This window comes from Chroicocephalus ridibundus, chromosome 6, assembly GCF_963924245.1.
Source record: "Chroicocephalus ridibundus chromosome 6, bChrRid1.1, whole genome shotgun sequence".
Classification (NCBI taxonomy): domain Eukaryota; kingdom Metazoa; phylum Chordata; class Aves; order Charadriiformes; family Laridae; genus Chroicocephalus; species Chroicocephalus ridibundus.
This window is the reverse complement of record NC_086289.1, coordinates 70,343,959-70,371,136: the sequence shown is the minus strand read 5'-3', so window position 1 is coordinate 70,371,136 and position 27,178 is coordinate 70,343,959. Positions and strand designations below refer to the sequence as shown.

Here is a 27,178-nt window from a genome sequence, read left to right as displayed (position 1 = left end):
CAAGCTCACTTACCCCAGATGACTTCCCAAATTATTTGGATAGCCAGCATTTCTAAAAAAATCGAGCTACAGTAGCTATCCATTCTCCAGGAAGGTGAGCAAATTACCACTGAAACAGATACCCTTTGATGGCACAGGTTGGCATAAACTGGCACATAGGAGTTACAAAAATAGCCAGAGACTGGGAAATTCGGCTTAAATATTGCTATTTTCACTAAGTCACGGTATGTCCACAAACACTGAACAACAACCTGCCTTAGTTTCTCTCATTTATCACAAAGTTTATGCAAGTTTATACAATCGTGCACTTAGAGGTCAGGTGGGGGGTGGGTGCCATTTAAAAGAGCCTCACTGCATTGATGCCCACAACTCACCCCCAAGAAAGAAAAAGCAATCTGGTAGCCGGCCCTGCAATTTCAGTGGCTCTGTGACAATTCCTATGAGCTGAGGAGCTGCAACAGGTGAAACTACATCCCGTACTTTCCTCATAGCGGAGCTTTCGGTGGGAAAAGCAAAACATCCTCGAAAATCCAACCTTGTGTCAGCACGAAGAGGTTAACAGGCAAAAAATCAGGCCACATAATGAGACTGAATGAAGGGAGAAGAAAGCTTCCTGGCCAGAGTAGTTATCTGCTCCAGAAGCAGAAAACAGTCAAAGATAACACAATTTGCCCCCAGAAGGTGGAGTTTCTGGTGTCTGTTCAAGCCGAAGCCTTGTGCTTGTTCAGCATAGTACTTTTGCTTGTATTTGCTTCCTTTAAACCTTGGTGATCTTTCCTATATTCACTTGCTCAGCTCTATTTCTCATCACACTACGTGTTACAAAAGCAACGATTCAGGACTGGGAGGTGCTGAAACTCCTTATCTGGAATTTTAAGGACAGATTACACTGACCTCATTCACAGCAAGCAGTATTTTATGCTAAGCGTATGCACCACCAAAGTCCCCGAGAACACCAATGCTACAGTGCACGGCACAACAGGAGCAGAGCTATCACAAACTACCAAAATCCTTTCTTGGCACTGCATGCTGGCTGATAAATACACCAATGCAACAAAAAATTTTATTGATACTGGAGGTCTCTGTCATTTGTTACCTAAGAAAGTTACCTAAGAAAATCCATACCTGCATCAGAACAATACAGCAAGCTGCGTTTGTGGAAATTTGTATTAACAATTCTTACATTATTTCTCTCTGCCTGGATTGAAAGCTCTTGTAATGTTCTGACCAAATCCAAAGGGAAGGATAGATCTTTCTTGCTTTGGAATAGATTCAGATCCCAAACCACAGGGGTTGCTTTGACTCTAGAGAACCAAATCTCCTAAATTTCCCTTTACTGGCAAGAGTCACAAAAAGTAATTCAGCCTCTATAGAAGAAAACAGAAATACAAACAATGTCATTTCCAAGAAAACAAAACTGCAGGACCTCATCTGTCATATATCCAAAAACTGAAGACGAGCGGAGTAAGCATCATGAGCACACAGAGCCACGCAAATCTTTCTGTCTCACAGATGGGGCTGACGTGGAGGTTGCCAGCCCCAACAAGGTCAAACTGGCAGCAGTCCCCGCAATGACCAGACTACGGTCTAGCCAAGGGTACTCTGAACAAGCTGCCAAACAAAACTCACGCTCCGGCCTACAAATTGTGCCCATCAGTTGTTTGCAGGTGAAAAACTTCATCGCAAAATTTCAGTGGTTCTGTTAACTTGCTCATATTTTATTCAAATCTTTCTAAAAATTGTTACTTCTTCGCTCTTCGTTGAATCAAAGGCTACAGTATCTTAGGCTTAAGATTAATTTCTGAAGGCTCTGCGGCTGCAGTGCACCTTATCTGTTCCTTAAATCCCATCACATCCCTCACAGATGCCCCTCTGACTGCCAAGAGCAACTAAGGCACTTCCCAAGCCCATAGGGCAAGCAAAGCAAAGGCTTCAGCTGGCCAGAGTGAGCTAAATTCAACCCAGGATTCCTAGCAAGCCTCAACAATGGCCCAAAAGCTCTGTAGGGAACCTTTTAAGTAAATAAACCATTTACCAAGGTATAAACTTTGTCATAATATTTCACACACACACACAGGTTTTTGGTTTCAGGCTTCAAAAATTATCTTAAGTAAAATTAATGGATGTAAGAGGCCCAAGAGCTTTTTTTTTTTTTCACATTACTGAATCTCATGGAGACAGCATCACACGTGCACATCAGCTCCGGGGACAAACGTTTTCATTAAATTCTTATCAAGGAGGTTAAAAATCAGTATTCCTTAAATTCATTTGAAAAAAAGACAATCATTGTATTCAAATACACATCATCAGATTAAAAGTTCATCGTAAGGTTGTGGCTGTTCATAGCATTGCCCAAATTTTGTAGCGATACATTTCTAAAGAAAATGTATTATCCCTCAAAGCAGCGCATATTGCTGTTTAAAACAGAATTACCCTCCAGTTGCCTGTGGAGGGACCCTTAGCTCTGAGGTGATTACAGGTCTGCGCTCCATCATCTAGTACCTACGCACAGACCGCATCAGACTATAAATGTGGCCGCTCTTCAGCACTCTATAACCCAGCGCACAGTTACTTGTAGTATTCTTAAAACCAAAAGCCTTCCAAATTGTAAACAGTAGCACGAAATGGTTTATGAAGAAGTCAAGCTACCGTACTTGGTGTCAAGTTCTCTTAGACGTAGTAGAGGAGATGAGGCTAAATCCAGAGAACCCGGAGTCTTGCTTTTTGCAGGCCGAATGGTGAGGGAACAGCCCTGGTCACCTGCTATGTTGTAAATCTGCCTTGGAATTAATTTGCAGTATTTAAAATGTCTGTCTATTATTTTTAATTAAAAAAAAAAGTGTGTGTATATGACCACAGTCCTTCACAAGAAAAGTATTCACCTAGTTTTAAACAATTTTATACAGTCCTACTCTGTTGCCTATCTCTTGGTAAAATATATCACCCAAAAATGTGTTTTCTGGGGCAAAGGAGGAAGGGGAAGACTTTCTGCCTGCTTTCGATGGTCACGCATAAAAAGACTATTCACATACCCTAATGCAAAGTCCAAATCTAACTGGTATTTCAAGGACGGTACTGTTTAGATCACAGTAAGTGAGTAGCCCTGGCCCATCAGTAGAGAGCTGCTTGCCTTGATAGCACGTGGAGAGATGAAATGCTGATGTGGAACCACAGAAAAACTACTTGAAGAAAAAACTATTTAGACCCAGGTATGGGAGAAGTCTGTCCTTTTCCAATCCACATTCAGTTCTAACCCAATTTCAATTCAATTCCAATCTGAATGACTATATGGAAATTAGAAATACTCCCTAGAATATATGGGGTTAGCTGTATCATTTATGCTGTTCTGTATACTCTAAGTAGGAGTGTATGTAACTTCACAAATCACAAGCTTTCTATTTCTCCAGATGTACCATTGGTTTAATAACATATCTCATGGCTTTACAGAAGAGAACACATGCCATTAATTTGAATCACCACATTTTATTTCTTTGCATGAAATAAGTGATGCTGAGAAGTAAGTAACATTAGACACCAAAGGGAACTACAGAAAAAGATACAATCTGACTTTATCTTAATAAGCCTGTCTAAAATGGGCACGAATATTACGGTATCATCTAGAGGTCTCAGCTGTAACAACCTGCACAAAAGCAAGCAAGGTGCCCCCATGGCACAGCAAATTGCCATTTCCAGCACCTCCTATGAGCTTTGAGTCCGTTAGCTCAGCTACCAGATGTAGCATGGCTAAATTAGCTGGAAAAATAGCAACAGGTAGTCTGGGGGAAAAATCTAAGCTAACACAGCAGAGAGAACATAGCAGGGTGAAACTGTCCTCATTCTGAATTAGTTCAAACAAACCAGAAAGAAATGGTAGGAGGTGGAAAGCAACAATACAGCAAAGCAAAAAGAACCCACCAGCACAGCCTACACAAAACAATCCTACAGCAATGCCAGCACAGAGCCAGGGCTTGCCCTATATATCACTCCCGTAACATATGGTGAAAGTCTGCAAGAATACTAAATGAGTTATGAAAATGATGTTTCTTGATTGTATTTCTGCACTTTGAAACAGGGCTTTGTGCAAGTACCTTCTGTTGGACAGCAAAAAAAGATCATAACACTCCTCACAGCTACAGATTACCATTACAGTCATTCCACAGATGTTGCTTTCAGATGAAATAGTGCTTTCTAAAATGCCCGCTCTCTTTCCCTTTCCAAAACACAAGAAGTTTTGGCTTGCAGGATTAGCAATCCCTCTCCCAACTTGGATCCATCAGGCAGTAAACCCCTCCTGGACTTGCCCCTACCCCACCTCCTTCTCCATAGCGCTTGGGAGCTTTCCAGTGGACACAGTCCTTTCCATAGGCTCTGCCCACAAGACAGAAGGCTACTATTCTGTTTCCACTGCAAATATTATTTATTACTTGTCACCAAAGGCCAACAATATTTGGTACTGTGTAAACATACTCTCCTGAACCGAGAATGTAGACTCACTGGCTCTTCACAGATAGGAAAGATAAATAGATTTACTGAATATAGATGCTACCTTAAAGTAACCAAGCATTAATACAGTGAAATAAGGACAAAACAACAGCAAGCAATGGCTATACCATTTTTATCTGTCATAAATAAGGAATTAAGGCCTTTGATATGTAAAATATACAAGAAACACTCCTGAAGACCTGAATTCGTTTAAAATGGATTTTGTTTGGAGTCGCTTTCAACTCCCACCGCTTTCTTACAAGCCTCAGGTCTTCATTTTTAAACAATGAACCCTTTGTATTCTGTCACACATTCACAGCAGTAAAAGCCAGATGTGAACTGCAGAGTCTCATTAAAAGCGTCGTTGCAAAGAGGTGATGGAAGCTTAGAGGACTTATGACCAAGCAGGGAGGTCTGAGATTTTCAGTAATTCTTTTGGTGCAAGCATATATTTTCAGAGAATAAAGCTATAATGTGAAACAGCCTTCGAGCTTTCAAATAAGTGTAGCGCTGAGAGCATCGCTGTTTGTAACACAGCAGTAAGAGTAACTTAAGGATAACCAGCATTTGTTAAGTTTACTTTACTCTACACGCACTGAAAATAAGTATGGTTTCTGGTCAAGTGAGTCCTGTACGCCCAGCACTAGTTCCACACATAAATGGCTTCACCCAGATTACAGCTAATACCTCACCGCGCTGAAAATAACCTCAATTTACACAAATTGCCTTATCAGAAGCCTGAAGTGGGAAAAAGACAAACAAGCCTCCGCTTGGAAGGGTTTCCACCAGGGACGGCATGATTGAGGCATGTTGGTGGCCCAGTAACTTGGACTTCCCTACTCCCATTCGGGGACAAAAGGAAAGATCCAGAGCTGATGTTTCGCATGGTTCCATGTCTCTTTTTGCAAGAATCGTGCTTACGAGAAATATAAAATATAACGTGGACTGAGGGGAGTGAGGGCTTTAAACACATTTAGGATTTGTATTGTGACCATTCTGCATATTGCTTGTAAATCCCGTTTGTTGGCAGTTAAACGGAGGCACTCTTAAAGATGGTAGTAAGATACTTGGGAGCACTTTCCTGGCTCAAATACTGAACACTCAAGCCAAGACCTAGCGAGAACGAAAATGTACGCAGTCAAAATTAACGTTGTACATTCAGCATCAGAACAGATAAATCTCCATCTGACTCTGTAACAGTCAAGTTATTTCCGTAAAACAGCGCGCTTCTCTCCTAGAGGACATCAGAAAACGAGTTGCTCCTCTGTTTTGCTAAATATTCATTTTATTTTACATAAATCCACATCTCCCACTTTCCCCTCTATCTGAGGCATAAGGAAGACACTGCACTGCACAGAAGATGGGCAGATTTAGCAATACAAACTTATCTCCTTTTTTAGGAACGATATAAGTGAATTTAATGCAAAAAAACTGTATCATTAGTATGTGCTTACAGGCAGTCCCTCGAGCTGGAGAACGGTATGTATAATCATACCACAACTGTAAGCGCCAGACAGGGAAAACGGGAGTTGCAAGGTCTCTGATGAAATATTAAGATGAGGTGAGAAAGAAGTTTCATTTTCACATATCTAAGTTCATTTCTCTTTAAAAAATAAGTGTTAAATTTACCAGCCTTCTCGGCACGACTGTTTGACTCTCCTTGTATTAGTTCTACTAACCATGATTAAAAGAGATGAAGTCCAATTCTGTTCTTTGTGACAAGCAAACAAAAAAAGAAAAATAGCGATGAATGAAATATTTCCATCTGGTAAACAAACTGCCACAAAAATATCAGAACCACTGTCAGTGCTAGCGGCAGCAGCAAGGCAGAGATTTCTATTCAACCTTTAGCTTTGCTCCAGCTATCTGAAGCACTTAACATTTTCCTTCACTTTGTAGTAGGCTGCTTGAAAGGGAAAAATAATTCAGTGTTCTCTACTCAGAAAAAGAACAAAACTGTATCTTATTATAGCAATTTTTTTTTTCCATTACAATGATTGCCTCCTGAGTTTCATATACAAAAACTGTCCTGAAAGTAGAGTTCAGGAGTGACAGAAGAAAGAAATTATTGGGATTTAATTAGTGATTCAAATTCAAGGAAGGTAGGACATACACAAATTTTAAAATGAAAACCCTTGCTTTTTTAGTGAGATGTCATCTAGGTTATCTTTTTTTTTTTTTTAAAAAATCCCAAACAGTTTACTGGCAGATGTGGATCAGACACTGCACCGTTAGCGTTGTTTGTTATTTACAGTTTGCACAGACAAAGTACATTAATAAACTTCCCCTTTGTTTACAGCACGTTACCCCTTCCAGTTTGCAAGCGTTTGCAGAATATTGCAATAGCTGGATGGAAAATACTGCAGAGGGAAGAGATCCCTGACCCAAATGACTGGACAAATTCCTCCTCTGAGACTTCCCACACAACACAGAATCACTCTGAAGCACCTGATAAAACAGAGAGACGTCCCTGGGTACGCAGAACAAGGGAACACTGCTGACAAAGACAAATTCCCTGCAGATCGCCCATGAAAAGGAAAGCTACGTTTGCAGAGTTGGTGATCATAGGGCAGAATAACAAAACACTGAGCACCTAATTTCACCCACGGCAGAAGCATACTCAGCGGAGAAAAGGTACAAGGTTTCTGAATAAGCGAAGGGTTAGACACGGAACCAAAGCTTGCAATTAGCTACCAATTATAATATCTAGTAACTAGTCATGGCATTGTCATTGGACTATGCAACTGAGATTATCAGCATTTCAAATAAGAGTTCCTGTAGAAAAAGCATTTCTGAAAAACCCAGAGTATTAGCACTTCCCACTGCCAAGCAATAGCAATTAAAAGCAATTATAAACAGAGAATTTGCTTTCCTACATAATCATATTCATTCAAATCTGTATGCTTGCCATACGAGAGGAGGGTCAGGCAGGAGACAAACACGCAGAGAGCTGCACAGGTCAATTCAATTTATTTGGAAGTCTCAGTGGACTTCCAAAATAGAGAAACCTTATGGAGGGGGAATGTGTCAGCCGCACAGGTCTGAAGCTAAATATATTTCAGCTTTAGGAAAGAAGATACAAAAAAATTAAGTGATGAAGCACAAAAGATTAATAGTTCTGATCACTGTCGGGCATTTGATTAATTTTCTCAAACTTACAAGGTGGGGAAAATGAAGATCAAAAGAATTGTTAGCCACTAAAAACCAAAATATTAAAAGGAGAAATAAAATGCGAGGACAGACCCTGCTGCAGATTACAAAAGGGAGCAAACACTTGACAGCGAAGAAAACTCTAGACTAAGACCCATCCAAATCACCAGGGTAGCTTTTCCAGTTAAATGAATTGCTTGAGATTTGGTTTATCGCTAACTTCATCTGTATTTTTCTAATTCTCAAATGGCTTTGCTCAACACACCAGCTAATTTACTGCTTGCTCTCGCTCAGATTTAAATTCTAAATCTGTTTTCCCACAAAAACTGGAATTCCAGTTATTCCAGTCCAATTAATTCATCAGACTCCTAGGTATGTACTTTTGAATGGACAAGCTAATTAACAAATTATTTTGATGTTTTAGTGAGGTAGCTTCCAGCTCCTTTAATTGCAGTGGGAAGAACAGGGTTGCCATATTTTCTGTCTGGGTGTTATTTGGACTGAAAAAAAGTTGCTGCTACATCTTCTCTCGTCTACCGGGTACCACGTCGCCTTCCTGCCAGGCAACCTGCTAATCTGCACATCATCTGGGTCTGCCGGCAGCGCCCGCCTGCCAGAGCTGCTCTGCCTACCAGCTTCAACAACACAGCAGTCATCTGGATCGCTTCGCTTCGTTTTGAGGCTCTCATCATTTTTCCATGTTGACTACTGTTAAAAGATTTTTCTCCCACTTTTTTTTTTTTTTTTTTTTTTTTTTTGAGCCTTACTGTTGCGATTTCCTTTGCTCGTCCCCATACAGACGTGTGAAACCACCGGTTCAGATAAGTAATATTTGCAGCCAAAACTCAGCGCTGTTTCTTCTACTGGCTCCTTATTCTCTGCGACATCAAGCGTGTATTTCCTTGCCTTACCTTACTTCCAAGGTCCCCAACAGCTCTGTCCCATCAATCAAGATGTCAGACTTCATTACCCATATGATAAAAATAAAAGCAAACGTCTCTCCTTGCATGTTGTCTTATGTTGTCCCTCACCTTGCAGGACAAGGCAGGGACACAACTCTCGCTGAACAAAATGAAATCATTGCCCACCTTCAGAAATCCCTCTAACAACTTACTTTGTTACTAAGCTGAACAATAGGTCATGGATATGACAAAACCATGACCTAAACCAATAAATAGTTTAAATTCTCACCTCTACTTTTTCTACCACCTTTTCTACCCCTCTGTCTGTTAGTGTCTATTGTCTTTTCCATTTAAGGTGTAATCCTTGAGCAAGGTAAGCAAAACTCCTTTATTTTCACCACTCTGAGGACTAAACTCCACAGTAATAATGTTGAAGTGAAATACTGTCAAAAAGTAAAATACTTTGTATCCCTACAAGTTAAATAAGATAGATATCTACCACGTTGCATCTGTAATGTCAATATAGGTAGACAACCCCTGTATTTTTGTCACTCTTTTTTCCTCAACTCACCAGGAACATGCTCCTCTTCCTTCTGGCCTCCACCCAACCTTTCCGCTTTGGCACTACTGCATGTTGATATATTAAATATTGTATTTTCCAGTGAACCATCTCAATCCTCTCCAATATCATGCTCTGAGGGAGAGTATAGTCGCTTATGCTAATGTGGTTTTATTACGCTTACCAATATTTTCTAGTCTTCTGATGTTACTAATTATGGAGTGTAGGGAGTGTGCTGGCCAGGTAGCATGCGTTAATCTTACTGCCAGAAAGAGTAAGAATTTCTCATTGGAAGCATCTGGTAAAAGCACACTAGAGGCTCTGAAATCATGACCGGTGCTCTTACTATTTGCAAAAATATGAGTAAAAATACACACTAATTTGATTTCCCAGAACCTGTTTGTCCAATAGGAACCATCTGCTTCTATTCATTGACTCCTACACACCCTGATCCAAAGTTCATGAATCCAGCAGCAACCATCCATCCTTTGTCTGCAATGGTCTTTGCATTAATCCAAAGCAAAGACGAAGACAAAATAAAGAACGTTAAAATGAGCTTTAACAATCTATAAAGTTCTTCCATTATGCAGTTTATGGCAAACTATTATCACTCCATTGTGGATTCCCACAATGAGTTAACTTTCTTAATAGCCTCCTGAGGCATCACAGAACAGAGTCAACGGTTGAAAATTATACGGCAAACAAAAGACAGCTCCAAGTCAGTATTTTATATTCAACAGCAACAGAGATGCAAGTGGATTGACTTGAGCTCTGCATCACGAGATGATTTCAGTAACGAGCTTGAGCCAATGTAACAGAAGAATTAGCAAAGTTCCTCTCAACTTGACTCAGCAACACCTGTATATTTTTGTCCTCTGAAAGTATGTGTTTGAGTCATTTAAATAACAGCAGATATAGCTGGCACAGAGCAACAGATCTGCACAAAGAGGAGGAGCTGTAAAAACCCGATGTTCTGGACAGCACACCGTTACTCATCACAGACAGCAGTAATGGAAATAAGGACTATGTGAATCATCTAAGCTGCTCTCTAGGAACACACTAGCCCATTCTACACAGGCCATAATAATAACATTTGTTATTCTACAATGGACTTTTAGATTAACTGTCTTATCTGGTTTTGTGACGCTGTGCTCGGTGCATTTGAACACAGCAGTCCTACAGAAGGTAAATCATTTCACTCGCTCTCTAACAAGAACGCTATAGTATATCTTTAAGGAAGTACATATTGATCAAACCTCTGTCATAATTGCAGACTCTTCAGAACGTTACATTTTCACCAAGGAATTTTGCCATTATTGGGGAAGACTACGTACCCACAATGAAATCTGCTGTCTCTAAAGATTAAATTGGAAGAATAATTTCAACTGAAAGTTGGGTTAGTATGAGTACTGGCCAATATTTATTACAGCTCTAAATCCTGTTCTTTTGTAAATGATAACCAGCGAAGAGATGTAGCATCATCAAGTCAAACCACAAACGGGAAGATGCTGCAATATGCGTAAACTCTTTGAGTATAAACTCTTGTTGCAATATGCATAAACTCTTTGAGCTTAGTGATATTAATTTTTCCTAAAATTTTGTGGAACTTACAGATGCAGTGCAACAAATGCTAACATGAAGAAAATTGTTTTCTAGATTTTTATTTCTTTTTTTAAAGGCGGCAGCCACAAGGTACAACCTTTGAAGAACCCTAAGAACATAAGTATATTAAGCACAAGGTTACTAAAGTTTCTGAAGTCCTTCCATGACTTCCCTTTCTCATTCCAGTTAGTCATGGAACAGTTGTCAAACATCTCATTACAAGATAAGCTCAGTTTTATTTCAGAAACCGAGGAACAGGCAAATTAACTGACAAGCCCAAGAACAAACTAGTAGTAAGAAGTGGGATCAGAAGCCGCTTTTTATAATCCCATGAAATACATATCTCAAAAAAGCATCATTAGTGAATTTTCTCAGAAGCAACCCTTGAAACGTCTTTCTAAGAGGTGAGCAATACAAAAACTAAAAATAACTGGGTATAAAACCTGAAATATCGACAGCTATTTTCAAATCTCCAGATACAAGAGATGAGACAAGTAACACAGGAAGAAAAAAACATTACAAGAACAGTTCAACAGACAAATGTTTTCATGTTTTAAAGGAGTTAATAATTTATATAATGGTAGAAATAATTATTTGTTTAAGCAAGCTACCCACTGGACAACTTTTAGAGCCATCGGTGAGTTTTTTTAATATGATGTATTGGCTCAATTCTGCTTGAAAAAGCAATTTATTTTACTTGGGAAATAAACTGTAATCATGATGCTTTCTTTGAAATCTGGTGCAACCCCCTATTCTGCTGCAAGAAATGCTTAAGGGGAGAAGCTATGTTTCAAATTTATTAATGATTCCTCAAGTTGTTATAGAAACGCAATTGCAGCAAGGCAACGTCTAGAGACACGAGTCTCTTTCATGTACGCTTCCATAGGAGCTGGTTGCTGAGGTTACCTAACAATGAAGTTGTACATCCCATTCCCTCTTTACAAAGGCGTTACAAAACCAGGGCTTTACAACAGAACAATGCTCACTAAAGCAACTACTGTGCTTTATTTACTGTGTGTATTTAGAAACCATTGCTATCTGGTTTCTCCAAATACCTGTTGGCCATTGTAAGTAGAATCCCTTCTTCAAAAGAGACAAAAAAGCTTTAGCTCAGGAAGCAGAATGCTATAGTTATAAAACAGGCTTCAACAACTCCACCAACTACTTAAGAACTTCTAGCGTACGCTAAATTCATTTTTAACTTCAGTAGGATGATTGAGTGCTCGGTGAGACATCTAGGGTGAGATCTTAAAGACACATGTATATTCTAATACCTTTAGTCAGGAATATAGGTCCTTTGGCTTTCAGTAACAGCTCCAGACATGAACAGATAACCTAAGTATATTTTTTCTTAGCTTGTTCTACTTGCTGCCAGCAACAAAGAACTATTGGGTGATTTCTCCTCTTCAAGAGGCACAAGAATTAGTGAGGAAGGTTAATCATCCAAAAGAAATAAAGTTTTTTGTTATTACAACACGCAAGCAGGAGCATTTGAACATGATGCAAGCGAGCAGGGATGAAAAGTCAAGCAAGGAGAGAGGGGAAGGCAAAGGAAAAAAGGGAAAGGTTTGTTTTCATAATTAAAAACAGATTTCAGAAGGAAAACTCGGTTTCACTACAGTCAATGAGAGTTTTTCCATCGCTTTTAAGGGAGCCATGACCTCACCTCCAGACAGTTATGAAGTGCAACCAGCTACTACATCACTTTTTTAACTTTTAAAACAAGCGGAGAAATAGTAAAATAAAAAAAAAATAAAAAGAAAATCTTTGAATCTGGCAAATCCCAGCACAGCAGTTGAATATAAATGAGGAGATACTTGATGAAAAGTGTGTTAAAGCAATTTTTCAATAGGTTGGAACAAAACAAAAGTTTGTAATCTCACTCCACGTCCCCGCCATTATTTTTGTGAAACTGGAACTAGAGAAAAATCCTGGCTTGGTACGGGTACGTATCTCACTGGATGACTAGACAGTGTCAGTGGATTTGTTAAGCAGCTCCTACAGTCCGCCTGTGAAGCGTACACATGTGTCTGTGTGTGTGTGTGTGTGTGTGTGTGTGTGTGTGTTACAAATAACCACATTTAATAGAAAGAGACAATATTTAGATAAACAATGTCAAAACAAAGCACTTTATTCAGAATTTCTCTACTAGGGTTCTTTGCAAAAACTAGCTGCAACTCTACTTTTTTTTTTTTTTTTTTTACTTTGGCCTCTTAATTTAATTTGTGGTTACATGTGTTACGCTTGCGATGGTTTAATCACAGATGGGATTTCTGCCAGCCTTTAACTAGACCACTACAAAGCGTTTCTGCAGCTTCTTGGCCTTTATACTAGGCAAGTATGGACAGAAACACTTCCTTGGTGGTATAGCTTGCACTGGGTCCCAGCCCATTATACAAATATCAGTACTGGTCCCAAGAATAAAAGTACTGGAAGAACACCGTGTACCTATGCGATTAAAACAGTTGGTCTTATTTATCCAAATTGCTCAGTTCCGTATAGGAATTAAGAGGTGACTGATTTTTAAAATGAAGCAACAAATATGCTCGGTAGAAGATGTTCTCAGTATATTTGGTTTCAAAAAGAAAGAGAGTCTTTTCCCTTTGTAAGCCTTCTCTACATGGACTATCTTGTTGCTCAGCGTTTGTCCAGTTCTTAACACGAGCCTCCTGGTACGTGTCACAGCGCCTAAAAGCTCCAGTTCAACACTAAGGAATGCAAGTCTCTCTTCAGAGCTCTAAAAGATTCTAAAAAAAGGCTATTTTTTCACAGAAGTGGCACGAAGAACACTCAGTAATTCCAACTACATGAGTTGTGTATCATTTCTGTGTATGTATCATTTCTATGATTAAATCAGTAATGGCACATATGTCTAGAACTGGCAGGCTTTACTTACTGAAGGAAGATATTAAAAAATTAAATGCCTTAGTTTCATTATGCTATTCAGGGGGTGTTCTTGCCTCTTCTCCTTGCCAAACACAGTCTGAAATCTAGATTAATCTCATAAATCATTTCCTGTTGTAAACACCTGAACCATGGACCAGAAAGGAAATTCATCACAAGCTCTTCCCACCTATTGTGGCATTCTCCAACTCCCTAATGAAAAGGTCTCGGGCTCCGAGAACAGCCTTTTATTTTCTTTAATGGTTAGAGTTTAATAAAGCAGATATAATCCAGAAGGGCTTTAAAAGAAGATATCCACTGGATAAGATCCATGTATATTTCAGTGTTCTCCAATAAGAAGAAAAAAAAAAAAAATGTTTTCACTCTTACATGACAAGATTTATGATGAACCAGTCCGCAAAGTATTCCTCACTAGAGCCTTACAGAGTCTTGACAGCATGCCCATAACAAATATTACACTCATCCACACAGATGACTGATGATCATAAAAGGCTGTGAGTCCAGTGTGTCCTACTGAACTTTATTTAAACTCATCACAGCTATACAATGGCTCTGGAGATCTCATGGAATTTCTCTCATTTTACCTCCAGGCGCTTATCAACAGGTTTGAACCAGCAATGAGGCTTTCGATGCGCCTTTTGCTGCTTTATGCTCCAGACAACCAGGGACTTTGGGAACACAGGTCTGCCAGAGCACGAGGCAAAACGGTACTGGACCTGTTCAACCGGCAAACTGAGTTAGTGGGAGGTGTAGCACAGCTACAGGAGATACTGAAGAATAAATCAACTGCGTTCCTTCTTTTCATTGTTCCACAACGTACAGGCTAGGTACTTGACATAGTATCTCCACAGCAGGAGAAAAAGCACCTTCTCTTGAAACAATTTCTGCCACAAAGCCTTTTGCAGACCGTTCTGCCTTCAGCTACATAAAGTGACTTCAGACTGGTGCCAGTAAAGTCGCTCCTGATTTACAACGATGGAAATAGAGGAGAATGTAGCAGGACAGTTCACAGAAAGTTAACTTACAGTCAGACAGTCTTTCTCCATTAGACTGTTACAGAAAAATATGGAATTAAGAACAAAACGATCCTCTGAACTTTTGAGCACAACTTAAGTCTACCAGGCAATGGAAAGGGAGACAACAGCAAGTGTTCAGCTCCAGCACGGACTGAGTCAATTCCCACAATGATCATCTCCAAAACTAATTGCAAAACTGACTGCCAGAGGACAGAGATCAACATACATCTTATAGATGCTTCCCTGACCCTGCTGCATTCTCCCTCCATCCTTCCAACATTTTCTGATCCTTTGCAGCCATCGTTGCCAGATCCTTAAGGTTTCCATGACTGCTAGTGAGCCTGAGGAGAAGAAAGCCACCTGCAGGGCAAAGAGGTGGATGACTCAAGTATGTAACTACATTAGGAAGGAAAGAAAACCACCAACCTGACAGACGGGAGCTCCAGATCATAGAATCATTTAGGTTGGAAAAGACCTTTAAGATCATCAAGTCCAACCATTAACCCAACATGGCCAAAACCACCACTAAACCATGTCCCTCAGCACCACGTCTGCCCAGCTTTTAAGTACCTCCAGGGATGGTGAGTCAACCACTTCCCTGGGCAACCTGTTCCAATGCTTGACCACCCTTACTGCAAAGAAATTCTTCCTAATATCCATCCTAAACCTCCCCTGGCACAACTTGAGGCCATTTCCTCTTGTCCCATCGCCTGTTCCTTGGGAGAAGAGCCCGACCCCCCCCGGCTACCCCCTCCTTTCAGGGAGCTGTAGAGAGCGAGAAGGTCTCCCCTCAGCCTCCTCTTCTCCAGGCTGAACACCCCCAGATCCCTCAGCCGCTCCTTACAGGACTTGTGCTCCAGACCCCTCACCAGCTCCGTTGCCCTTCCATGGACCTGCTCCAGCACCTCCATGTCTTCCTTGTAGCGAGGGGCCCAAAACTGAACACAGCACTCAAGGTGGGGCCTCACCAGTGCCGAGTACAGGGGAACAATCACTGCCCTAGTCCTGCTGGCCACACTACTCCTGATACAGGCCAGGATGTCACAAACTCCTTTCTTTGTACTGCGGTGCAGTGCGTACAATAAAATTGGCAGCAGTGGAGCAGAAGGACAATTGAGACAGGACAGTCTGAAGCATTAACCTTTCTTGTACCTCCTCTTGTAATCCAGGACAGCTTCAAAACCGGCACCCCTTCTGCTGCCACTACCGGTACTAGTCTCTGGAAAACTGAATAAAGTTGTATTCTAAAAACTTCATGTGCCGCATTGAAGATAAGTGTTTGAAATTCCCACTAAAGTGAAACAGATGTTGGAATGCAGCAATGGAACTAGGAGTTGCATCACAGCACAAAACCTATTTTGGAAAATTATTATAAAGTGTTTGGAGGACACAATATTTCCAGAATTATGCCAACTTATAATTAAATGAACATTTAAACATTAATATAGAACAGAGCTGAAGGCTGAACTCTCATTTCTATTGACTATAACACACATTTCTCCAGAAAATGGGTGATGAGAGAAAATATGTTTTCTTTCAGTGCCAGACATGCAGATGGATCTGACACTGAAGAAAGTGTTTCACAATATTCCCCAGTGGCTGCAGGCAGGATCCAGAAACCAACCCTTTAAGAGCATTTAGTCATAACACCAGTACTTTGCAAATAAATCAAAAGCAAATCAAAGTGGCCACAGCATTAGATAAGACATTGGATAATTTTGCTTAGGACCGTATTTACTAGGGCCGGGAAGAGGCTACTCCAATCTTACTACAATTTCTTTGACTTCTAATAGGACTGGAGTTTAGACAGAGGGGTGGCTTTTTTCTTTTTTAAAAGTGATGCTGTAATTCAAATCCTGGTAACCTTGGAAACAGCCTCTCTCTTCAGATATGTCTGTGTCAATTAAAGTAATTGGGACACTCCAGCTAATGGTGCCTAGATCTCAATATCCAGGCTGGTGCTGAAGCATTAGCCCTAGAGGACTCTCAGCAGAGAAACAGACCCTCTGAAGAAAGATTGCCTTTGAAAGGTTCTTCTCTTTTGTAAGCATTTGTCAGAAGGTTAGCGGGGAAGAGGTTAGCTTTAAAGAATTTATTTGTATGTATACAGGATGCACAGGGACTATTTAGTAATCGCAAACTTAGACGTGGAGTTTATTTGTATGTATGTAAACACAGCTCCCCAAGCAAAGCAGAGAAACACCATTTACTTCCCTTTAAGATCCTTCACTAAAAAACTCTACAGACTTACAAGTTAACCTTCTTCCTTACCCTTTGTATATGTATGTGTACATACACATGCACACACACACTCACACAGCCCCAAAATTACATATTCACTCAGAGACAATTTCTATCCCTGACAGATTCATGAACAAACAATATTGAATTTACTAAGTATCTTAGGCAATCCTAAAAATTGGAATAAAACTTACAGAATTACCACCTTGTAACACAGGTGGCTGGGGGGAAAAGAAAAAAATAAAACCAAGAAGCTGTTAGGAATTTCTCACAGCATCTAAAAGCAGCTCATTCTGTCTTCCTTTATTGAAACCAGAAAGACTTATTTAAAAAGAGGAAGATTCTCTAAGACATTTTGAAAGCCACATAGCCACCAATCAATCACTCGGTTCAATGACGTGCATCACCACCTTCCCGCAGATATATACGCACACTCTCAGACAAGGTTTTTGCTCAAGTATATCTTGAGACCCACTTCCCCACACCCCAAAAGAAGGCATTAAAAAAAAAAAAAATCTTCCACAGAGTATGTCCACCACAAGAATATTGGCATGTAGCATTGCTAATGAAGAGGTACAGGCATTTAAAGATATTTGCTCGTTTTGGCATATTGAATTACTGTATGGCAGAAAGTGATTTTTAGTAGACGCTTTTGGTTACAATGCAAATGGTAAAGTGACTAGAACACATCTAACATCTGTCCTTTCCATCCCTATCAATATCAGGGAAACAGAGAAGGAATTAAGTAGTCTTTGGGAAAAGCTCTCTAAATAATGATGGTTTGAAACTATTATTGGGTATTTCAGTTGTCACACATAATACTGTCAAAGAGAATAAAATAAGAAAGTCCAAGCTTTAAGGAATCTTTTCCTATATTAAAGATCTACTTTAAGTCTTTTCCAAAGCCTAGATGATCCAGGCCTTCCAGGCTGAAAGAACAAAAATGACCAGAAAACAGGGTATTCAGACATAGGCTGAAGTGACTAAGTTATCCTTTGATATTGTTAATAATGGGAAAGAAAAAAAAAAAAAAAAGAAATAAAAGAGGCAGCCAAAAGAGTGTAGTAGCTGAGTCAGGACCGATACACACATTCACTGCCAGCAAAGGCATAAAAAGATCAGAAAAATCACAGTCCAGAATTGGCTGCCACAACTGTTGTTTCAGTCCCTTTGAGATTTAAAGTTATTTATATAAGAAAACTGTAACGGAATATGGAATCACTCTATCAACAAGATTTAAAATGAGAAGCGTACAAGTCTACAGTGGAACAGCTGCCAAACTGGACTTGGGACAGCTCAACTCTAGAAGGCCATTTTTTAGTTTAAAGACTACAGTAAGCAAAATCCTGAAATATTATGCCTATAAAACAGTTTGGAAATATGCTGTAATGCTCAGTAAAACCAGCAAAGGTAATGCAAGTTTCAGCTTGTAACTCATTACAGTTTGAATATGGAAAACACATTCCAGTCACTGAAAACCTAGATAGGAAGGGCTTCTGTAACAATTTATTCTTATAAAGTAAAGCCTTGTGTATGTCTTCTCACTCTTAAGATGTAAGCTGAGGGTCTGGTTCTCCTTCCACTGAAGGAAGCTAAGTTTGACAGTCACATCAGCAGCAGCAGAATTAGGCTATAAAGCTACAATTGCATATAAACAGCTGTCTGACAATGGCATTGCAGAATAAACAAAACCCCAAAATTAATTCAGAGTAATTATTTATATAGACTTAAGTGAGATCAGCATTGTGGATTTTTTTTATTCAGTGAAGAGAAAGAGCTATCTTTGTTTTACTGCCCTCTTTTACATGAATAGATGCTGAATACTCTATCTTGCCTAAAACATTTTGTATTTTAGGCTAAGTATTTCATTCGTAGACGAAGTGGTTTACGTGGTGTTTTATTTTACTGGTCTTACACTGAAAGAAAAAAGCAGTTATATTCTCAGCAGAAGAGATTTTAATGCTGTACTAAGTCCATTCTGTTGACCAAGAGGCCCACCACAGTGGATCACGCCAATCAGACCTTCCAGAAACATCAGCAGATTTAAATACACAATAAAGGTTATAGAGAATTTTCCAAGAAAAACAAGTTTGTTTTTAGATCATCCACTGAAATCATTCTCTTACAGAAAACACATGAGTTGAAATCAAATTCTGATGAAACACGGAGGCGGCATATGCTAGTGAAGAGCATAGCTGCTCAGCAGCTCATGCAGATGGCTGCTGGGGATCCCAGGTCTGCAATAACCCATAAGAACCCATCTGGAGGGGTTATGGACCCAGAAACCACAGGATTTTCCTTCAGTCACAGAACTGGGACATTCTTGGGAGACAGATGTCCCCTGCGTCTTAGAAGCCATGCTGGCCAGGGAGGGCCCTGAAACAGCCAAGCTGCAGGGCTCGTGCAGAGCCAGGGACACATCCCGCTGTGCGACTGAACGGCTCTTCGTTTTATTGATGAGTATAATGGAAGTCGCAAAGATCGTTTCAGGTTTATTCAGCACCTACCAGAGCAGGTGTCTTCTGAAGTTATACACGTACTCTGCCTGAAGCAGAAAAATGGAGATCTTCGGGTCCATAAACACTTGAATTTTGGTGCTCTGCTCTGAATTAGAGCGAGATCAAAACAAAACAACCCTCTGATCTTGAAAACAATCACAGGACAGAAATATTGTTGCCTGGCCAGCCCTACACTATGGCACATTTTCTCTCGTGCTATTTGCAAAGGCATCTGCAATCTCAGCCCCCGCTGTCTCTAATATTCAGTATTTTGTTCACTTCAAACTAAGTACAGGATGATGAAAACTCATGAAACATGATGGTGCCAAAAGAAAATCTGCACCACCATTAATTGCTACATGAGTACATCAGATCTGTCATGAGCAGTGACATGCCAGGCATAACAAGCATCTCTGAAGTCAAACTCCCGGTTTCACTCTGCCACAGAATAAAGGATGCTGATGACAGATGGGCAGAGTTAAGCAAGCCGTTCGGCCAAAACCCTAGATAGATGACTGTAGCTGCATTTCACTGCCAAGACCAGAACCAGTTTGTATCAGAAACCACTAACTTTCTGGCTTCAGTCAAGAAAAAAAAAATCTATAAAAAATTAATGTTATAAATAATAAGAATAAAAATGAAACAATCATCCACTCTCCTGCCTCCTATTCCTAGTTTTCTTCTCTGGCCCCAGGACTATTCCCTCTGCCTACATATTCCCCGATCCACGTAACTGCAGAACTGCCATTTCACATCACTTAACGCTGCTATCCACCTCATCAAAACTCCTCTTTTGCCTTCTATCTGACTATTCTTCATCCTCTCCACCTCAACTAGCATATACTTTTATTCTGCCAGGCTGACTGGGCACCAGCTTGGAGTCGCCGGACAGAAAGGTTCACTCATGCCTTCTCCCCAAAGGCAAAACAAATGAGAACAGGAGTTGTCTGGGAAGTCTAGCATCACTTCCACGAGAAGGTGATCATTTCTCATTTACTCCACAGTGACAGCGCATCACTTGCCAAAATTATATCGCGGCTTCAAAACATGCTTAGGGCGCATGCAATCAGGAGGGACCCTGCCAGACAGATCCATCATATACGACACAGGATTTTACCACCTGACTCCTGCTCTCCCAAATTCCGCTGGGACAGTTTGTTTCAGGTTCACACATCTTAACCTGAACTCACACTGTTTCTCATGAAGCGTTCCCAGAGACTTGAGTAGGAGCTGCAAGTATCTCTATTTTTTTATATAGATATCTCTCTCTCAAGATCCTCTATTTTATTGAGGTTAACCGTGCATCAAGTTCTCTGCTGCCTCCCATCCCTCCCTAGAAGTCACCAGGGCTGAAAAGAGTATAAGTCAGGGTAATTTCAGCCAAAGTCTCTTCAAGTATTTGTAGCATTCAATTTTTTCCTACCTATGAATTGTAACAGCAAGTTACAGAGTACTGCCATTTATATAAACTTGCACTTTAAGCTTAAATCTATTCTCAATAAGATGAAGACAATGTTTTACTTAAGTGTGAGAAAGAACGAGATCATTACAAGTAGGCTACAGTTAAACAAAATGGCAAGAAAGTTTTTGAATTTTTGGGGGGGTTTTTTTGTGGGTTTTTTTTGTTATTGGCAACTTGTGTAGACTTAGTTTGCTAGTCGTTACCATCTGGTCAAAATGAAAACAATCAATAATACATTTCTACTAAAAGAGAAATGTAACCATAGCACAATACCATATTGTTGTGTGCATTAAATCAATAGACCTCCTCAGTTTTAATGTAGTTGTTGCGATACTTTAAAGAGAATTTTGAAAGCAGTGGGTTTTTTTTTAAACCACAGAATCCTACTTCCTTCACTGTGAACACAATAAGCTTTTAATGAGTGTTTCTCCATACAGATAAAATTCTTAATAAAAGGAAAATGCATGAGATTCAGAAAAGCTTTGCAATTATTAAACAACAAACAACAAAAAAAACAACACCAGACGTTTATAACATTTAACTCATGGATGGGTAAGATAAGGAAAAATCTGGGGGCTGCTTGCTCACAGACATCTAATAAGCCAAACAAGCCAAGGACAGAGCAATGAAAAACTCAGATGTCTTAGGGAACCATTTCAGCCCCTCCGTGCTCAGAAGTGCCGTTTGTAGCATCAGTCATCTATTTTTCAGTAATATTGGTTCCTGCCGGTAAGCCCAGATGCCGGGACCTTTATGCTACCTCTTCATAAAACGTTGCAAAAACCCTACAGAACAGCCTACACCACCTTCACTGGAGAGCCAAGGAGGACAACTAGGGTCATCAGGAGGTGGAGAGGGTGCCCTGATGCCCAGACAGGACAGTTGGGAGTCTCTGGCTTGAGCAGCCACTATCCTCGAACAGCATGGAGAGCTCAGCTAGAGCTCTATGCAATTGCTCAATCTGTTCCTTTTCAACCTCCAAGAAAAATCTTTTCACTCCGTACTTGTAAAATGAACATACATTTTATTTGGTGCTATTTCTAGTGGTCGTTAAGAGGTAGGACAGGTGTCTGAGCCACTCTGGAGCATCTGCTGACCAGGGCATTGCTGTTATCTCCCCAGGTGGCGGCCAGAAGTGCAACTACATCATTTGAGAAAAGAGAGTAATCTGAAAAATACAGCATCTTTTGCATGTCAAAACCTTCATATTTATCCAAAACAAGATTAGACTGTTCAGGTGAAACCATCATAAGAAATTTTGAGGAAGACCAGCTTGTCTTTTGACTTTTAAAAGCAGTATTATAAAAAGTGAAGAAGGGAGGATTAGGCAGATTCAGAATACTGAATGAAGAGAGAGAAAGACATGCCTGACTAGAACGAACAAAAAGGCTTATTGTGCTCATCTAGCAACATCAGACAGTAACAAGACAGGAAAAGGAAGAAATACTAATCTACCTTCTCCACATTTACGGGTGCAGAACATTTCTGGCTGATTTCCATCAGTGGGTTTATTGGGGAGGGACATTTGATTTTCATCACTAGTTTCCAATTTGCTTTTGATTTAAAAAAAAACAAAACAAACAAACAAAAAACAACTTCTCCTAATGAAGAAATGCAAATACCACACACTAGTCCCAGCTGTTAAAACCTTTAAATCTGAAAGAACTGAGCCAGGAAAAAATAGTAAAAAGCCCTTAAACTTGCAGAAGCACCATAGACTCACCCCTAGCAGCTAATCCAAGAGAGACTGTTACCAGTTCAGTTACACACAACCATGAGCCTCTCTGTAACAACCCACACCTGCAGAGGTAGGAGAAATTGGAAACAGTAGTAATTTTTTAGGAAAGTCTTTGTCCTGTTAGGTACTACAGGCTCTGCATCTATCTAGACACATGAAGACGCTCTTTTCCACAGACACAGACTTTCCATGAATTGCCTGTGGGGTCTCTAGATGAATACCAAAGCATTCACTCCACACTTAGTACCTAATTTTCAGAGGAGCTACAAGAATGAATCACAATACTATTAAGATGATCCACCACCATCCTGTGGAAAACATAGGAGCTAAACCAAAAACACACCACCATCCTAGTGATCCTCCTTATCCTTTAGCTGTGGATTCTCAGCACAAAGTGTGTTCTCTTGCAGAAAAGTGCTGTCAACTTATCCTTCCCACACGGCATTGGGACTGCGTCTTCACTGCCACCATTTGCCACAGGCCTGATGTGCAACTGAGTCAGACTTCCCTTCGTGTCAATTTGTGCATATGGTACTTTTGATCACCGAGCCCTATTTTTGCAATCTAAAGAGCTGGCTGCAGATTGCAACAATCAGAAAAAAACATCCTGGTTTTGATCCAATTTTCTTACATATAATTTGTTGAAAGGTTAAGTGCTCGTTTTCTCCAGAAAAAGAAAATAAACCTGATGTCGAGTTTAAACATGGCTAAATACCTGCCACACAAAACCTTCACAGAGAGGGCATGAGAGGCCAAATACAATTCAAATAGCATCTGCCAGGCTGTGCAAAAGCAAAGATGGGGCAAGGGCTCGTAAAGAAAAATCTCTTCTGCAGTACTGTTGGTGGGTACACTCAAAAGCCATTGCTTCCTTACCAAGGGCTGTTGATCCTTTAAGGCCTGGAGACCTATAGTAAGGCCTAGACAGTTCTCAGCTCCTCTGAGGAAGCACTTATGTATTAATCCCAAAGACCCGAGTGATGGGAATACAAGAATAAGACAATCTTTTAGAGTGGAAGGAAAGACTTGGGAAGGAACAGGCCAGAAGACACTATGCCATTTAGCATTTGCCTTTGCAGTTTGAGTTGCTGGTACACCAACAAGTCCTTCCTGGCTTGGGAAGAAGACTAGGTGCTTCACACATGCTCCCCAGAATTTCTGTATCAACTTTAATCATACTCCAGTGCAATAAAACGCAATGCAGAAGACATATGTTCCATAGGAGATTGCGACACGCTCTGGCCCATATCCTAAGGACTATCAAATAAAGCCAGATACCACTGAGCCTCATAGCTTGTGCTAACGTCTTGCAAGATTAAACACAGAAAGAACGCAAAGAAAGACACTGCAGTGAATGAAAGACAATCTTGAATTGCATTGGCAGCAAAAGGACTTCAGAAAGGTGCTAGATTCTTTCTAGACAGCGCTCGAGAAAGGAGGACCGCTCTGTCCCTCAACCAGGATGCCAACACAACAGTGTTGGAGCAACCTCCAGTCACTCTGCTCTCATACAATGAGGCTATATTTATTTTCTTTTCCCCAGGAAGGTGTACAATGTAAGACACAAGCCACACTGATGTGTAATAACCCATCTTTTGTCCTCAAAGCTGTGCAAGTCATCAACTAATTTAGCCCACAGTGGATTGCAGTCATTATGAAGACTGGCACGTTTGTCATGATAGTATGCTATGTAGACAAGAGTTCTTCACCATTTCTAGTTAAAAAACTAACAGGTTTCACCATTGTGCTGAGTAAGGTTAAATAACGACCACACAGAAAACCTTTGAAATAGTGACAGAAATATGGGCTTCCCAACAGAGCGAAAAAATACGATCTGTTTAAAACTACCAAGTCAGGAAATTTGACACGGGAAAGGAACAAGCCCAATAAAATAAATCAGGTAATAGCTACTAAGTACCTGTGCCAGGATAAAGGGCAAACAAAACTCAAGGCATTATATCCAATGAACTGTAGAGACAGAATGAACCGCATTGCAGGTCAGCCAGAAGTGTTTGGGCAAGGTAACTGCACTATAACCTTCACCATGATGAACCATCCTTCAAGCACGTCCAACTTGTGAATCCCAGAGCACAATGCTACCCTGACAGTGTATTTTCATCTGGTTAGAAATTTGAATGTGCTGTTCCTATACACGCTTTCCATTTGGTACTTTGACATGTGTGTTAAAAATGAAAGAAAGAGACTGACACTGAATTTGCATTTTTGAAATAAATGAACATTCATGAAGAGCGCATGAGAACAATCCATCAATTAATAAGGAAAACTTGCACTGACAGAGGGGCCCTGTTTTGAGAACTTCTGGTTAACTGAGACCATGGCAGAGCACATTTAACCCCACAGTTCCTCTCCTGTGAGCTCTCCCCCACTACGACCTGGGCATCTCACTTTTCTAAACATTTAAGTACTTCTGAACCTTCACAAATATGAGGGACTGGATATTTTGGAGTAGTTCAAGCTTTTTTCTTTAGACAGTCTTCCTTATTTACTTTAAGACTGAAGCACATGGAAAGAATCATTCCTGGAACACTGTAACTGAACTCTGCAAAGTGCTGGAGTTCACTAACTGCCCAGCTAGGCTTTTACAACAAAAGCATACATATAGCATACCATAAATCAGATATTACTTTTTGCGGTTTTTGTTTGTTTGTTTTTTTGTTTTTTGTTTTTTTTTTTTTTAGTAAAGGCACCATGCTTATGTTAAAAACGCTTATTTAAGAATACACAGGAATTTTGAGGAAAATGGGAGGAGAGTCAAGGACTGACCAAATCTCAGTTTGAACTGTTCTGGACGCATAATTAAAGTTTTCTCTGAAATTTTAGTGAGTTATGTTACCCTTTACACACTTTTCTAAATTGCTGGTTAGCTTTATTCTTCACCTCCAAAAAGCTGTCCACGTTCCATGATAGGATTGATGGCATTTCAGTTGTTGGTGAATTGTTTTATTTGCCATCTCATTTTCTTACAGAATTACATGAAATCAAAAGAAAGTGTTTTCAGTGAAACTGAATTAGTTGCACAGACCCCAAATCCTAAAGTATTTATTCACATATACAGTAGTACATCAGCTCTAAAACTCTCAGCTTTATTATGCGCTTGTCAGAATAAATGATAACGCCAAGCGGCTGGCAGGATAATGAACAACTGCCATGATAAATGGATCGTCACACAAAGCTATCTGAAATACAAAGATGATGACGAGAGCAACACTTGGAGCTACACCTACAGTTTCTCTTTTTCCATTTTTTCCCCCCAAGTGTTGTGCAATTTTCTTCTGTCTCAAATTTACTTGGCTGGAACAGAGGTGGAACCTGAAACAAGTTGTGGCTAAATTCTCTAGGCTGTGAAGTGCAACTCCACTGCAATCAATGGATAATTGTACAGTCGTGCCACAGATCAGTTTGCCCTTCATGCAAAGAATTTAGCAAGCATTATTAATATATTTACTTATTTCACAGTTATTACATTTGCCCTCTGATAAACATCTATTTTATCTACTCTGTTAGCACATTCTCCTTCCTGTTGCTTCATGCACCATATAAAACTAAGGGAAGATTATTACAAGCGGGGATTGTTGCTTTACTATGATAAGGTCAAAAAGAATTCCAAATTCAGTTCCCAAATACGTTCAGATAGTACCACCTTCACGTCGATGAAAGCCTTTAACCACAAAGCAGAGAAATCAGGGAAGAGAGGATTTAATTGAACTCTCAACTTCTTTGACTGTTCAAAGATGCAGAAGGGATACAGTGCAGTCCCCTGCTTGGAAAACATCACTTAGATAAACAGTCCTTATTTACACCAGTACCACAACGAGCAAAGCTATACAGTTAAGCAAGCATTACACACACTTTCAAGACTCTGTTCCATAAGGTACAAAGCTCCAAATGAGAAAAATATTCAGGAGGCTTAACATCATATTGAGTTTGACTTTTTTTTTCCCCCCATCCAATAAGCTACATTTACAATTTCTATATTATTTACAGCATAAACGCAACACTGGGATCTCAGAGGCCATAGTAAGAGGTGCTGGGGGGAGTGGGAAGAAAAAGAAAAAAAGTCACACTTGTACCTGCAGGTACATTTCAGGTTGGGGCAGGAGTACAGGGAAGAAGAGGTGGATGGACAGGCAAAAGACTAGCCCAAAAAATCTCCCCTGGAATGGGTTATTTCCCTCCACCTCGGTTAGTCTTTATATTATATATGAACAGGATTTCTACTATTCACATGTGAAGTAAACGATGCAAGACATTTACTGTCTAACAGATCAGCGCTGCCTCCCCTAACTCCTGTCAGCTTTTATGAGCTCCAAAACAGTATGAGATTACGGTGAGAGGAAACAGATTCAGGTCAGCAACCTGAACACAAAAGCTGTACTTGCAGTAAGGGTAATAGTGAGAAAAGCAATTGCCCATGAATTCTTGGTGAACCAAAAGCAATTAGATTTCACAAAAAAAGAAACAGTTAGAAATAAGTTTTCTTTAAAAGAGGATAGCAGAGACACCGTTTCCCTCACTTCAATACCTTACAAGTGATGCACACCATCAGAATCTCTCAAACATCTTAAAAACAAGAGTAGCCACTTTTATTCCAGGTGCCCACAAA

The 27,178-nt window shown here is 40.1% G+C and overlaps 1 protein-coding gene across 8 annotated transcripts in view; it reads right to left on the bottom strand.

Moving 5' to 3' along the window:
- The window catches only part of LOC134517069 (multiple epidermal growth factor-like domains protein 6), a 213,835-nt gene that overhangs the window by 156,919 nt on the left and 29,738 nt on the right, over positions 1 to 27,178 (bottom strand). The gene's annotated exons all lie outside the window — the stretch shown is intronic.